The following is a 13,161-nucleotide window of genomic DNA, read 5'->3' on the forward strand; positions in this document are numbered from 1 at the left end:
CTGATTCTGCAGTGTGGGCCCAGTTTTGGTCTACTTTATTGATCACCTGCGGTGACCATAAAAGATGCGATTTTGCCACTGTTGCAGAACCCTGAAAAATTAGGCATGTGTACTTTCCTGAAAAATTATGTTTTTTTTGTCGCAGCCACTGAAGCACAGAGGCCAGAAAAAATATGCCATATAAATGCTGAAAATATTATTTTTTTTTTGTCGCAGCCACTGCAGCACAGAGGCCAGAAAAAATATGCCATATAAATGCTGAAAATATAAAAAAATTTTGTCGCAGCCACTGAAGCACAGAGGCCAGAAAAAATATGCCATATAAATGCTGAAAATATTCATTTTTTTTGTCACAGCCACTGAAGCACAGAGGCCAGAAAAAATATGCCATATAAATGCTGAAAATATTCATTTTTTTTTTGTCGCAGCCACTGCAGCACAGAGGCCAGAAAAAATATGCCATATAAATGCTGAAAATATTCTTTTTTTTTTGTCGTAGCCACTGAAGCACAGAGGCCAGAAACAATATGCCATATAAATGCTGAAAATATTCATTTTTTTTGGTCGCAGCCACTGAAGCACAGAGGCCAGAAACAATATGCCATATAAATCCTGAAAATATTCTTTTTTTTTTGTCGCAGCCACTGCAGCACAGAGGCCAGAAAAAATATGCCATATAAATGCTGAAAATATAAAAAAATTTTGTCGCAGCCACTGAAGCACAGAGGCCAGAAAAAATATGCCATATAAATGCTGAAAATATTCATTTTTTTTTGTCGCAGCCACTGCAGCACAGAGGCCAGAAAAAATATGCCATATAAATGCTGAAAATATTCATTTTTTTTTGTCGCAGCCACTGAAGCACAGAGGCCAGAAACAATATGCCATATAAATGCTGAAAATATTCATTTTTTTTTTTGTCACAGCCACTGAAGCACAGAGGCCAGAAAAAATATGCCATATAAATGCTGAAAATATTCATTTTTTTTGTCGCAGCCACTGCAGCACAGAGGCCAGAAAAAATATGCCATATAAATGCTGAAAATATTCTTTTTTTTTTGTCGCAGCCACTGAAGCACAGAGGCCAGAAACAATATGCCATATAAATGCTGAAAATATTCATTTTTTTTTGTCACAGCCACTGAAGCACAGAGGCAAGAAAAAATATGCCATATAAATGCTGAAAATATTCATTTTTTTTGGTCGCAGCCACTGAAGCACAGAGGCCAGAAACAATATGCCATATAAATGCTGAAAATATTCATTTTTTTTTGTCACAGCCACTGAAGCACAGAGGCCAGAAAAAATATGCCATATAAATGCTGAAAATATTCTTTTTTTTTGGTCGCAGCCACTGAAGCACAGAGGCCAGAAACAATATGCCATATAAATGCTGAAAATATTCTTTTTTTTTTGTCGCAGCCACTGAAGCACAGAGGCCAGAAAAACTCAGGATTTACCTGGATTCAAATGAAACCAGTAGGGTTTGCACCCTAGTTTGTAACGGTGGCGGAGGGAGGAGGACGCTAAAGGACAGCTGTGTGTGGAGTCATGAGGCGTGCAGAGAAGGACAGCTGCATGGGGAGTCAGAAACTCAGAACAAGTCTTCCGGCGTGCAGTAACCCTCCGAGATCCACCCCTCATTCATTTTAATAAAGGTCAGGTAATTCACACTTTTGTGACCTAGGCGAGTTCTCTTCTCAGTTACAATCCCTCCTGCTGCACTGAAGGTCCTTTCTGAGAGGACACTTGAGGCGGGGCAAGACAAGAGGTTCATGGCAAATTGTGACAGCTCTGGCCACAGATCAAGCCTGCGCACCCAGTAGTCCAGGGGTTCATCGCTCCTCAGAGTGTCGATATCTGCAGTTAATGCCAGGTAGTCCGCTACCTGCCGGTCGAGGCGTTCTTTGAGGGTGGATCCAGAAGGGTTCTGGCGCTGCCTTGGACTGAAAAACATTTGCATGTCTGACGTTACAGAGTGGCCAAAGTGCTTTGTCCTTGCAGGTGCGCTCGTGGCAGGATTACTGGCACCTCTGCCCCTGGAATGTTGATGAGTTCCTGAAGTGACATCACCCTTAAAAGCATTGTACAACATGTTTTGCAGGCTGGTTTGTAAATGCAGCATCCTTTCGGACTTGTGGTACGTTGGTAACATTTCTGCCACTTTATGCTTGTACCGAGGGTCTAGTAGCGTTGCGACCCAGTACAGGTCCTTCTCCTTAAGCCTCTTGATACGGGGGTCCTTCAACAGGCATGACAGCATGAAAGACCCCATTCTCACAAGGTTGGATGCAGAGGTATCCATCTCCGCTTCCTTGTTATCAAGGACTGCATCATCCACGGTCTCCTCCCCCCAGCCACGTACAAGACCAGGGGTCCCCAAAAGGTCACCACCAGCCCCCTGGGAAGCCTGCTCCTGTTGGTCCTCCTCCTCCACAAAGCCACCTTCCTCCTCTGACTCCACTTCTGACACTTCTCCCTGCGTTGCAGCAGGTGCCTGGGTTCGTTCTGGTGATTCCGACCAGAAATCGTGCGCTTCCTGCTCCTCGTCACGCTGGTCTACAGCCTCATCTGTCACTCGTCGCACGGCACGCTCCAGGAAGAAAGCAAAGGGTATTAGGTCGCTGATGGTGCCTTCGGTGCGACTGACCATATTTGTAACCTCTTCAAAAGGGCGCATGAGCCTGCAGGCATCGCGCATAAGCACTCAGTAACGGGGGAAAAAAATCCCCAGCTCTGCAGATCCAGTCCTACCACCCAGTTCAAACAGGTATTCGTTGACGGCTCTTTGTTGTTGCAGCAGACGTTCCAACATGAGGAGCGTTGATTCCAGCGAGTCTGTCTGTCGCAAATCAAACGCCTGACTGGCATGTTGTACCGCTGCTGAATGTCAGCAAGGCGTGCCATGGCTGTGTAGGAACGTCTGAAATGGGCCGACACCTTCCTGGACTGCCTGAGAACGTCCTGGAATCCTGGGTACTTCGAGACAAAACGTTGGACTATTAAATTCAGAACATGTGCCATGCAGGGCACATGTGTTAAATTGCCCAGTCTCAGTGCTACCAACAGATTGCTTCCATTGTCACACACCACTTTTCCGATCTTCAGTTGGTGTGGGGTCAGCCACCGATCGGCCTGTGACTGCAGAGATGACAGGAGTACAGATCCGGTATGGTTTCTGCTTTCCAGGCACGTCATCCCCAAGACAGCATGACAACGGCGTACCTGGCACGTCGAATAGCCTAGGGGGAGCTGGGGGTGCGCAGGTGTGGAGGAGGAGGACCCAGCAGCAGAGGAGGAAGAAGAGGAAGAAGACGAGGTAGAGAGAGAAGGAGGAGTAGAGGTGGTGGCAGAACCGCGTGCAATCCGTGGCGGTGACACCAACTCCACTGTCGTTGTTGAGCCACACATTCCCTTCTTCCCAGCCATTACCAAGTTCACCCAGTGGGCAGTGTAGGTGACATACCTGCCCTGACCATGCTTGGAGGACCATGCGTCAGTAGTCATATGGACCTTTGGCCCAACACTAAGTGACAGAGATGCGGTGACTTGGCTCTGCACATGGTGGTACAGGTGTGGTATTCCCTTTTTTGAAAAAAAATTGCGGCTGGGTACCTTCCACTGCGGTGTCCCAATTGCTAAAAATTTGCGGAAGGCCTCAGAGTCCACCAGCTGGTATGGTAAAAGCTGGCGGGCTAAGAGTGCAGACAAGCCAGCTGTCAGACGCCGGGCAAGGGGGTGACTCGCAGACATTGGCTTCTTACGCTCAAACATGGCCCTCACAGAAACTTGGCTGGGGGCAGATGACTGGGAATGGGAACTGGTGGTCAAGGTGGAAGGCGGAGTGGAGGGTGGTTCAGACGGGTCAAGAAAGAAATGTCGGCTCGCACACCCAGGCCTACAGTCAGGATAGCCAGGTGCTCAATGCTGGAGGGATCGGCACCCTCCCCAAGGTCAAATAGTAGAAATACACTGGCACACACGGCAATTCAATCAGGGAAATCCCTTGTGTCTTTATTTGCAGAAAAGCAACGTTTCGGGGTAGTACCCCTTTGTCAAGCATAAAAATTGTGAACAGTGAGCAAACATTTAACAACCCACAGGCAACGTGATTGGTTAATTACCACTGTGTGTGAAAAAGAGCTTATACAAAAGTCCAAACCTATCGCCACCTGCTGGTGACCAATATAATAATAATTAAAAATTACCATATTTAAAAAATTGGAAAATACATTCGTATACAAATTGTTATAAATATTTAAATAGTGCAAAATAGGTGAACTCATTAAAAAGTTATTTTAAAAAAATTTTTAGATAAAAAGTGTTATCCCAAGCGAGCAATTTAAGTCAAACCCACAATCTATGGTGATAAAAAACATTTTACAAAATATTTATCATATCAACGGGTTAAAAAGTTAAACCCAATCAGAGGTGAAAAATGTCCAGCAGCCAAGAGCCAAATATTGTAAGAAAGGAAACATTGTTACACAGCATTATTAACAATCTAGCCATTTACAAAAAAACATTGTATTGTATCAAAATAAATGCTTAATCCAATGCAGTAAATATATCAACTAAAGCTAGATGTCTTATCTTACCCTACAGGAAAGGAAAATGGAAAGAAAGTCTATCCCTGTACGGAAATCGAGAAGGCTGGAAGGCTTGATTATCTAGAAAAAGCGGGACAGGGAATTAATACAAAGAGTCACAAATAACATGTCATATTAAAATCTTCGTTCAAACCCTTAGGATGCCTAGATTGAAGCAGCCATATCCAATAGCATTCACGCTGCATGAGCCGCTTTTTGATATCAAGCCCTTGTTTCTGTGTTACCTTTTCTAATATTTGCCAACGCAGCTGTGAAACTCTATGTCCATGAATAAAAAAATGTTTTGCCAACAGTGTCTCCCTTTTATATTTCTCAACCGCCTTACTCCTAGGGTTTAGATCCGTGTTAGTGTCGGGACCAGAGGGTTTGTAGTTGCGTATAATAGACTTATGCTCGTTGAGCCTTACTTTTATAGCTCTACCTGTCTGGCCCACGTACACTAGCCCACAAGGGCACTTAATGGAATATATTACCTCTTTAGTATCACACGTAAAGAACCCTTTAGTTATGTGTTTTGTACCATGTTGTGGATGTAACACATTAGACCCTGGAATTATTCCATTGCAATGCCCACAGTTTCTGCAGGGGAAAGTGCCCGTATTTTGTTTAGATAATTTCCCCGATAGTTGTTCCATGTTGGTGCCTTTAGGTTTTAACAACTCTTGTATAGATCTACCCCTTCTATAAGCAAAGACTGGGGGTTGTTTAAACAAGTGTCCCAATTTGGGGTCTGACTGTAAAATGCCCCAATGTTTTAAAATCGTTTTTCGAATGGCCTTATTGTTGGTATCAAAAGTTGTTACAAAAGGGATACGCTGGGTACTGGTAGTATTTTTTGTTTTTTTCTTAAGGGTATCCTCCCTTGAGAGTACCCCAATCTCCTCACGAATGTTATTTAATTCAGTTTCATTATATCCCTTCTCCACAAATTTTTGAACCATTTTTTCAGATTCCTGAACATAAAGGGCATCAGAAGAGGTAATGCGTTTAACACGGAGCAATTGACTCTTTGGGAGGCCCTTTAGTAGACCCTGTGGGTGAAAACTTGTAGCTTTTAACAGATTGTTGCGGTCAGTAGGTTTGTTATACACAGATGTCGTAAACGAAGACCCTGCAACCTATCAGAACGATCACCTGCACACTCAGCCGCATCGGAACAGGAGTCTCCGCTCTCTACACAGAGCTCTGCTGGATCTTCTCCGGCTCCTTTTTTATCGTGGGGCCACAGAAAAGGCAGCGTAAGATTCGAAGGGGGAAAAGGAGAAGCAAGGTACAAGCCTCCGTACAAGCAGAGGGGCCAGCGTTACCACCACAGGTAAATACTGTCTTTAACCTGTCGACTTCTGAACTATCGCCTGATGAACTGCTGGTTCTCAACAAGGGCCTGGGTTTTGTCCCTATACAAACTGCTCCTCCATTTACATTTTCTATTGATTTGTTTAAATTCATACGATCGTTAAAACTCAAAGCATTCTTTAGTGATAAAGTTAGCATGCCTGATACAGATGATTTTTCACGGCAATTAAAGAGTAAACTTGGTAGCAAAAGCACATTTGTTCCCCCAGGTAATTATCCTGCTATAGATACTTTTGAAACTATGGTTGCATTTGAGACTAATAATATTATGCACAAAGTGGGTCGCAACATAAAGAAGGGTCCTTATAATATTTCCCTAGCTGAAAAGAAAGCTCTTAAATCGCTACAGCATAATGAAACATTGGTTATCACTAAAGCTGATAAAGGTGGGGCGACGGTGGTTCTTAACAAAACTGATTATGAAAGGGAAGCATTTCGTCAGTTATCTAACACCCTCCACTATAAAAAATTAAGTAATGATCCCACACATGGTTTTAAGAATGAATTGAACGTATATTTGAATGCTTCTGTGATGGAGGGTGTTATATCTGATGAAACCTACCAGCTTTTGTACCAACAGTTTCCTAAAATACCTTATATGTACTTACTCCCAAAGATTCACAAAAATTTGGATAACCCGCCTGGTAGACCCATAGTATCTAACGTGGGTTCCATATGGCAACCATTGGCCATTTACATTGACATGTATCTCCAGGTTGTTTTGCCAACTTTGAAACCATGCCTCCTGGATACAATGGATTTTTTGAACAGATTAAAAACGGTCACTATACCAACAGGTGAATTTTATTTATGTTCTTTAGACGTCAAGGATTTATTTACATCCATTCCACACACTGAAGGCATTGAGTGTATACGCAGGTACTTAAGTGTTGGTAACCTTGCGGACTTCAAGGTTAATTTTCTTTGTAACTTACTTGAGATGGTTTTAACCAAAAATTATTTTTCGTTTTCTGGTGAATTTTTTCTACAGTTACAGGGTTGCGCAATGGGGGCCAACATGGCCCCTGCGTATGCTAATATATTTATGGATCACTTTGAGCAAGAGTACATTCTCAATAACCCTGCCTTTTGTCCTTATATTCAGAGCTATATGCGTTATGTGGACGACACTTTTTTCGTTTGGACAGGGTCAATGGACATGCTACAAGCATTTTTGGTGAACCTAAATAGTGTCCACCCCACCATTAAATTTACCCTTGAAACTGACACTAACACATTACATTTCCTTGATGTTTTTATACAGGTTGCAGGGTCTTCGTTTACGACATCTGTGTATAACAAACCTACTGACCGCAACAATCTGTTAAAAGCTACAAGTTTTCACCCACAGGGTCTACTAAAGGGCCTCCCAAAGAGTCAATTGCTCCGTGTTAAACGCATTACCTCTTCTGATGCCCTTTATGTTCAGGAATCTGAAAAAATGGTTCAAAAATTTGTGGAGAAGGGATATAATGAAACTGAATTAAATAACATTCGTGAGGAGATTGGGGTACTCTCAAGGGAGGATACCCTTAAGAAAAAAACAAAAAATACTACCAGTACCCAGCGTATCCCTTTTGTAACAACTTTTGATACCAACAATAAGGCCATTCGAAAAACGATTTTAAAACATTGGGGCATTTTACAGTCAGACCCCAAATTGGGACACTTGTTTAAACAACCCCCAGTCTTTGCTTATAGAAGGGGTAGATCTATACAAGAGTTGTTAAAACCTAAAGGCACCAACATGGAACAACTATCGGGGAAATTATCTAAACAAAATACGGGCACTTTCCCCTGCAGAAACTGTGGGCATTGCAATGGAATAATTCCAGGGTCTAATGTGTTACATCCACAACATGGTAGAAAACACATAACTAAAGGGTTCTTTACGTGTGATACTAAAGAGGTAATATATTCCATTAAGTGCCCTTGTGGGCTAGTGTACGTGGGCCAGACAGGTAGAGCTATAAAAGTAAGGCTCAACGAGCATAAGTCTATTATACGCAACTACAAACCCTCTGGTCCCGACACTAACACGGATCTAAACCCTAGGAGTAAGGCGGTTGAGAAATATAAAAGGGAGACACTGTTGGCAAAACATTTTTTTATTCATGGACATAGAGTTTCACAGCTGCGTTGGCAAATATTAGAAAAGGTAACACAGAAACAAGGGCTTGATATCAAAAAGCGGCTCATGCAGCGTGAATGCTATTGGATATGGCTGCTTCAATCTAGGCATCCTAAGGGTTTGAACGAAGATTTTAATATGACATGTTATTTGTGACTCTTTGTATTAATTCCCTGTCCCGCTTTTTCTAGATAATCAAGCCTTCCAGCCTTCTCGATTTCCGTACAGGGATAGACTTTCTTTCCATTTTCCTTTCCTGTAGGGTAAGATAAGACATCTAGCTTTAGTTGATATATTTACTGCATTGGATTAAGCATTTATTTTGATACAATACAATGTTTTTTTGTAAATGGCTAGATTGTTAATAATGCTGTGTAACAATGTTTCCTTTCTTACAATATTTGGCTCTTGGCTGCTGGACATTTTTCACCTCTGATTGGGTTTAACTTTTTAACCCGTTGATATGATAAATATTTTGTAAAATGTTTTTTATCACCATAGATTGTGGGTTTGACTTAAATTGCTCGCTTGGGATAACACTTTTTATCTAAAAAATTTTTTAAAATAACTTTTTAATGAGTTCACCTATTTTGCACTATTTAAATATTTATAACAATTTGTATACGAATGTATTTTCCAATTTTTTTAAATATGGTAATTTTTTAATTATTATTATATTGGTCACCAGCAGGTGGCGATAGGTTTGGACTTTTGTATAAGCTCTTTTTCACACACAGTGGTAATTAACCAATCACGTTGCCTGTGGGTTGTTAAATGTTTGCTCACTGTTCACAATTTTTATGCTTGACAAAGGGGTACTACCCCGAAACGTTGCTTTTCTGCAAATAAAGACACAAGGGATTTCCCTGATTGAATTGCCGTGTGTGCCAGTGTATTTCTACTATCAGACGGGTCAAGGACAGCAGAGGTAGAGCAGTAAGATGCTGGACCAGAAGGAGGGTGGCTTTTAGTTTGCCTGTTGCCTTTGAGGTGTTGCTCCCAAAGTGCTTTGTGCTTGCCGTTCATGTGCCTTCGCATAGAAGTTGTACCTATGTGGCTGTTGGGCTTCCCAAGACTCAGTTTCTGACTGCACTCATTGCAAATTACAACACTTTTGTCAGAGGCACACACATTAAAAAAATCCCACACTGCTGACCTTTTTGAAGCTGGCAATCTGGCGGTAACAGTAGAAGTTGGCGGCGTTGGCGGCAATGGCAGGTGCGTTGGCCGGCTGACCACAGGTGCCGATACATGTTGTTGCCCTACTGTTCCCTGCGAGCTGTCCTCCCTGCTTCTTCTAAGTCTTATTCTCCTCCTGCCTCTCTGACTCTCCGTCTCTCCATCTGAACTATCCTCCTCTTGCTCTCTTCTACTGGGCACCCACAAAACATCAATCTCCTCATCATCATTCTCCTCAGATGCATCAATTTCTTCTGACAGCTCACAGAAGGAAGCAGCAGCGGGGACCTCCTCATCACTCATTATGTCCATCTCTGTTGTGTTCTCTGCCAGAATTAAATCTGGTGTAACGTCCTCATCTCCTTCATCTTCTTCTGCCAATAATGGTTGCGCATCACTCAGTTCAAGAAACTCATGTGAAAATAACTCCTCTGACTCCAGTGAAGAAGGGGCGCCGGTGGTGGAGGAAGTGTTACGTGGGGTGGCCATAGCAGTGGAGGATGAGGATGTTGTGGTAAAGTTAGAAACGGTAGAGGATGGGGTGTGCTGTGTAAGCCCGTCAACTACCTCTTCAGCATTTTGGGAGTTCAGGGTCATTGCCTTTTTAAAACTGGGCAATTTTCTAGGGCCACAGGATAGCATAGCAGCACGGCCCCTAGTGCCTCTGCGTGGCGGCCTGCCTTTGCCTGGCATTATTTTTAAAACAACAACAACAACTCAGGTGGTGTTTCTGGAGACGGTATTATTATTGATATTTAGACAGTATGTGAACAAGCTCACACAGCTAGGTGACAGTTGTTTGAAAATGAAGAACACACTGGGCAAACAATGCCTACAAGGTCAACGTATACACTACTACAGCAGTGGATACGGAATATATTATTGCTGCTTGAAAAACGTCACTCAGGTGGTGGTTCTGGAGACGGTATTATTATTGATATTTAGACAGAATGTGAACAAGCTCACACAGCTAGATGGCAGTTGTTTGAAGAACACACTGGGCAAACAATGCCTACAAGGTCAACGTATACACTACTACAGCAGTGGATACGGAATATATTATTGCTGCTTGAAAAACGTCACTCAAGTGGTGGTTCTGGAGACGGTATTATTATTGATATTTAGACAGAATGTGAACAAGCTCACACAGCTAGATGGCAGTTGTTTGAAGAACACACTGGGCAAACAATGCCTACAAGGTCAACGTATACACTACTACAGCAGTGGATACGGAATATATTATTGCTGCTTGAAAAACGTCACTCAGGTGGTGTTTCTGGAGACGGTATTATTATTGATATTTAGACAGAATGTGAACAAGCTCACACAGCTAGATGGCAGTTGTTTGAAAATGAAGAACACACTGGGCAAACAATGCCTACAAGGTCAACGTATACACTACTACAGCAGTGGATACGGAATATATTATTGCTGCTTGAAAAACGTCACTCAGGTGGTTGTTCTGGAGACGGTATTATTATTGATATTTAGACAGAATGTGAACAAGCTCACACAGCTAGATGGCAGTTGTTTGAAGAACACACTGGGCAAATAATGCCTACAAGGTCAACGTATATACTACTACAGCAGTGGATACGGAATATATTATTGCTGCTTGAAAAACGTCACTCAGGTGGTGTTCTGGAGACGGTATTATTATTGATATTAAGACAGAATGTGAACAAGCTCACACAGCTAGATGGCAGTTGTTTGAAGAACACACTGGGCAAACAATGCCTACAAGGTCAACGTATACACTACTACAGCAGTGGATACGGAATATATTATTGCTGCTTGAAAACGTCACTCAGGTGGTGGTTCTGGAGACGGTATTATTATTGATATTTAGACAGAATGTGAACAAGCTCACACAGCTAGATGGCAGTTGTTTGAAGAACACACTGGGCAAACAATGCCTACAAGGTCAACGTATACACTACTACAGCAGTGGATACGGAATATATTATTGCTGCTTGAAAAACGTCACTCAGGTGGTGGTTCTGGAGACGGTATTATTATTGATATTTAGACAGAATGTGAACAAGCTCACACAGCTAGATGGCAGTTGTTTGAAGAACACACTGGGCAAACAATGCCTACAAGGTCAACGTATACACTACTACAGCAGTGGATACGGAATATATTATTGCTGCTTGAAAAACGTCACTCAGGTGGTGGTTCTAGAGACGGTATTATTATTGATATTTAGACAGAATGTGAACAAGCTCACACAGCTAGATGGCAGTTGTTTGAAGAACACACTGGGCAAACAATGCCTACAAGGTCAACGTATACACTACTACAGCAGTGGATACGGAATATATTATTGCTGCTTGAAAAACGTCACTCAGGTGGTGGTTCTGGAGACGGTATTATTATTGATATTTAGACAGAATGTGAACAAGCTCACACAGCTAGATGGCAGTTGTTTGAAGAACACACTGGGCAAATAATGCCTGCAAGTGCACTACTATTGGTGCACTACTATGAAGAACAGCAAACAGCACTGTACACGTTAAAGAACAGTAAGATAAGTAAAATAAAAAAAAAATTATATGTATATTAAAAAAAAAAAATTCTCGGGTTGGTGCTGCTGAACTACTAGGAGCAGCACAGTAGCACACCAGTCCCACTCCCCAACACTGCTAGACTAATAGCACTGGGCTCTTATAGTAGCAACTAGCAAAGTAAAAAAACAAAAAAGAAAATAAAAGCAGTCCTTACAAGGACTATTGGGTTATTACAGCAGTCAGCAGATGAGATCAGAAGAGATCAGTGCCCACAGCAGGCAGCTACATACAGAGCACTGCAGTAGAAGGTAGATTACTAGCCAGCAAAGCTACCTAACCTAAAATGTCCCTCAAATCCCTGCAGACTTCTGTCCCTGCAATACAGAGCAGTATCAAGTAGATTACTAGCCAGCAAACTTACTATCAACTGTCCCTCAAATCAGTGAAATCACTAACAGCTCTCTCCCTACACTAGCTCTTCCAAGCACACACAGGCAGAATGAAAAAACACTGCAGGGCTTCAGTTTATATATGGAAGGGGAGTAGGGATGTAGCGAACCGCCGATAATGTGTTCGCGAACGCCGTTCGCGAACACCGGCAAAAAATGCGAACAGTTCGCGAACTTCGAACATCCGAAAATCGTTCGATTTGAACGATCGAAGGATTTTAATCGTTCGATCGAACGATTTTCGTTCGAATCGAACGAAAATCGTTCGATTTTAGCGATCGAATGGTCGAATGGTCGAACGATTTTGACGCGAACGCCTATTGGCGAACGTCGCGCGACGTTCGCGAACTTGCGGCGGACGCGAACAGCCGATGTTCGCGCGAACAAGTTCGCCGCCGAACAGTCCGCGACATCCCTAAAGGGGAGTGGTCCAGGGGGTGTGGGGGTGGTCCAGGAGGGAGAGCTTCCTGATTGGCTGCCATGTATCTGCTGGTCTGGGATGAGAGGTCAAAAAAAGCGCCAGGTAAGGCGAACCCAAAATGGCAAACGTCGCGCGACGTTCGCGAACATTCGGCAAGCGCGAACAGTCGATGTTCGCGCGAACAAGTTCGCCGGCGAACAGTCCGCGACATCCCTATTTAAAGCAACTTTGTAAGCACTTATTATTAGATATGCAAGTCATTCCCTAACGCTAACATATAAATTGAAAATGTATTAAAAATGTTTTAAATATAGAATAATATTTTGCAAACTCATTGCTACCATTTGAAGTGAAAAGGTTGGGGGAGACAGGGATCTGGCATGAGATAAATAGACAATATTATAATTATGTTAAGATAGCTATCAATTCTTACTTAAAGTGTATATTATTTAGAATACTTTTATTATTCAGAAACATAAAAGGCATGGTTATTCGCATATACAGC

The 13,161-nt window shown here is 42.5% G+C and overlaps 1 protein-coding gene across 1 annotated transcript in view; it reads right to left on the reverse strand.

Moving 5' to 3' along the window:
* The window catches only part of tmtops2.L (tmtops2 L homeolog), a 101,273-nt gene that overhangs the window by 62,077 nt on the left and 26,035 nt on the right, over nucleotides 1-13,161 (reverse strand). The window lies entirely within an intron of this gene.

This window comes from Xenopus laevis, chromosome 2L, assembly GCF_017654675.1.
Source record: "Xenopus laevis strain J_2021 chromosome 2L, Xenopus_laevis_v10.1, whole genome shotgun sequence".
In the NCBI taxonomy this organism is placed as follows: Eukaryota; Metazoa; Chordata; class Amphibia; order Anura; family Pipidae; genus Xenopus; species Xenopus laevis.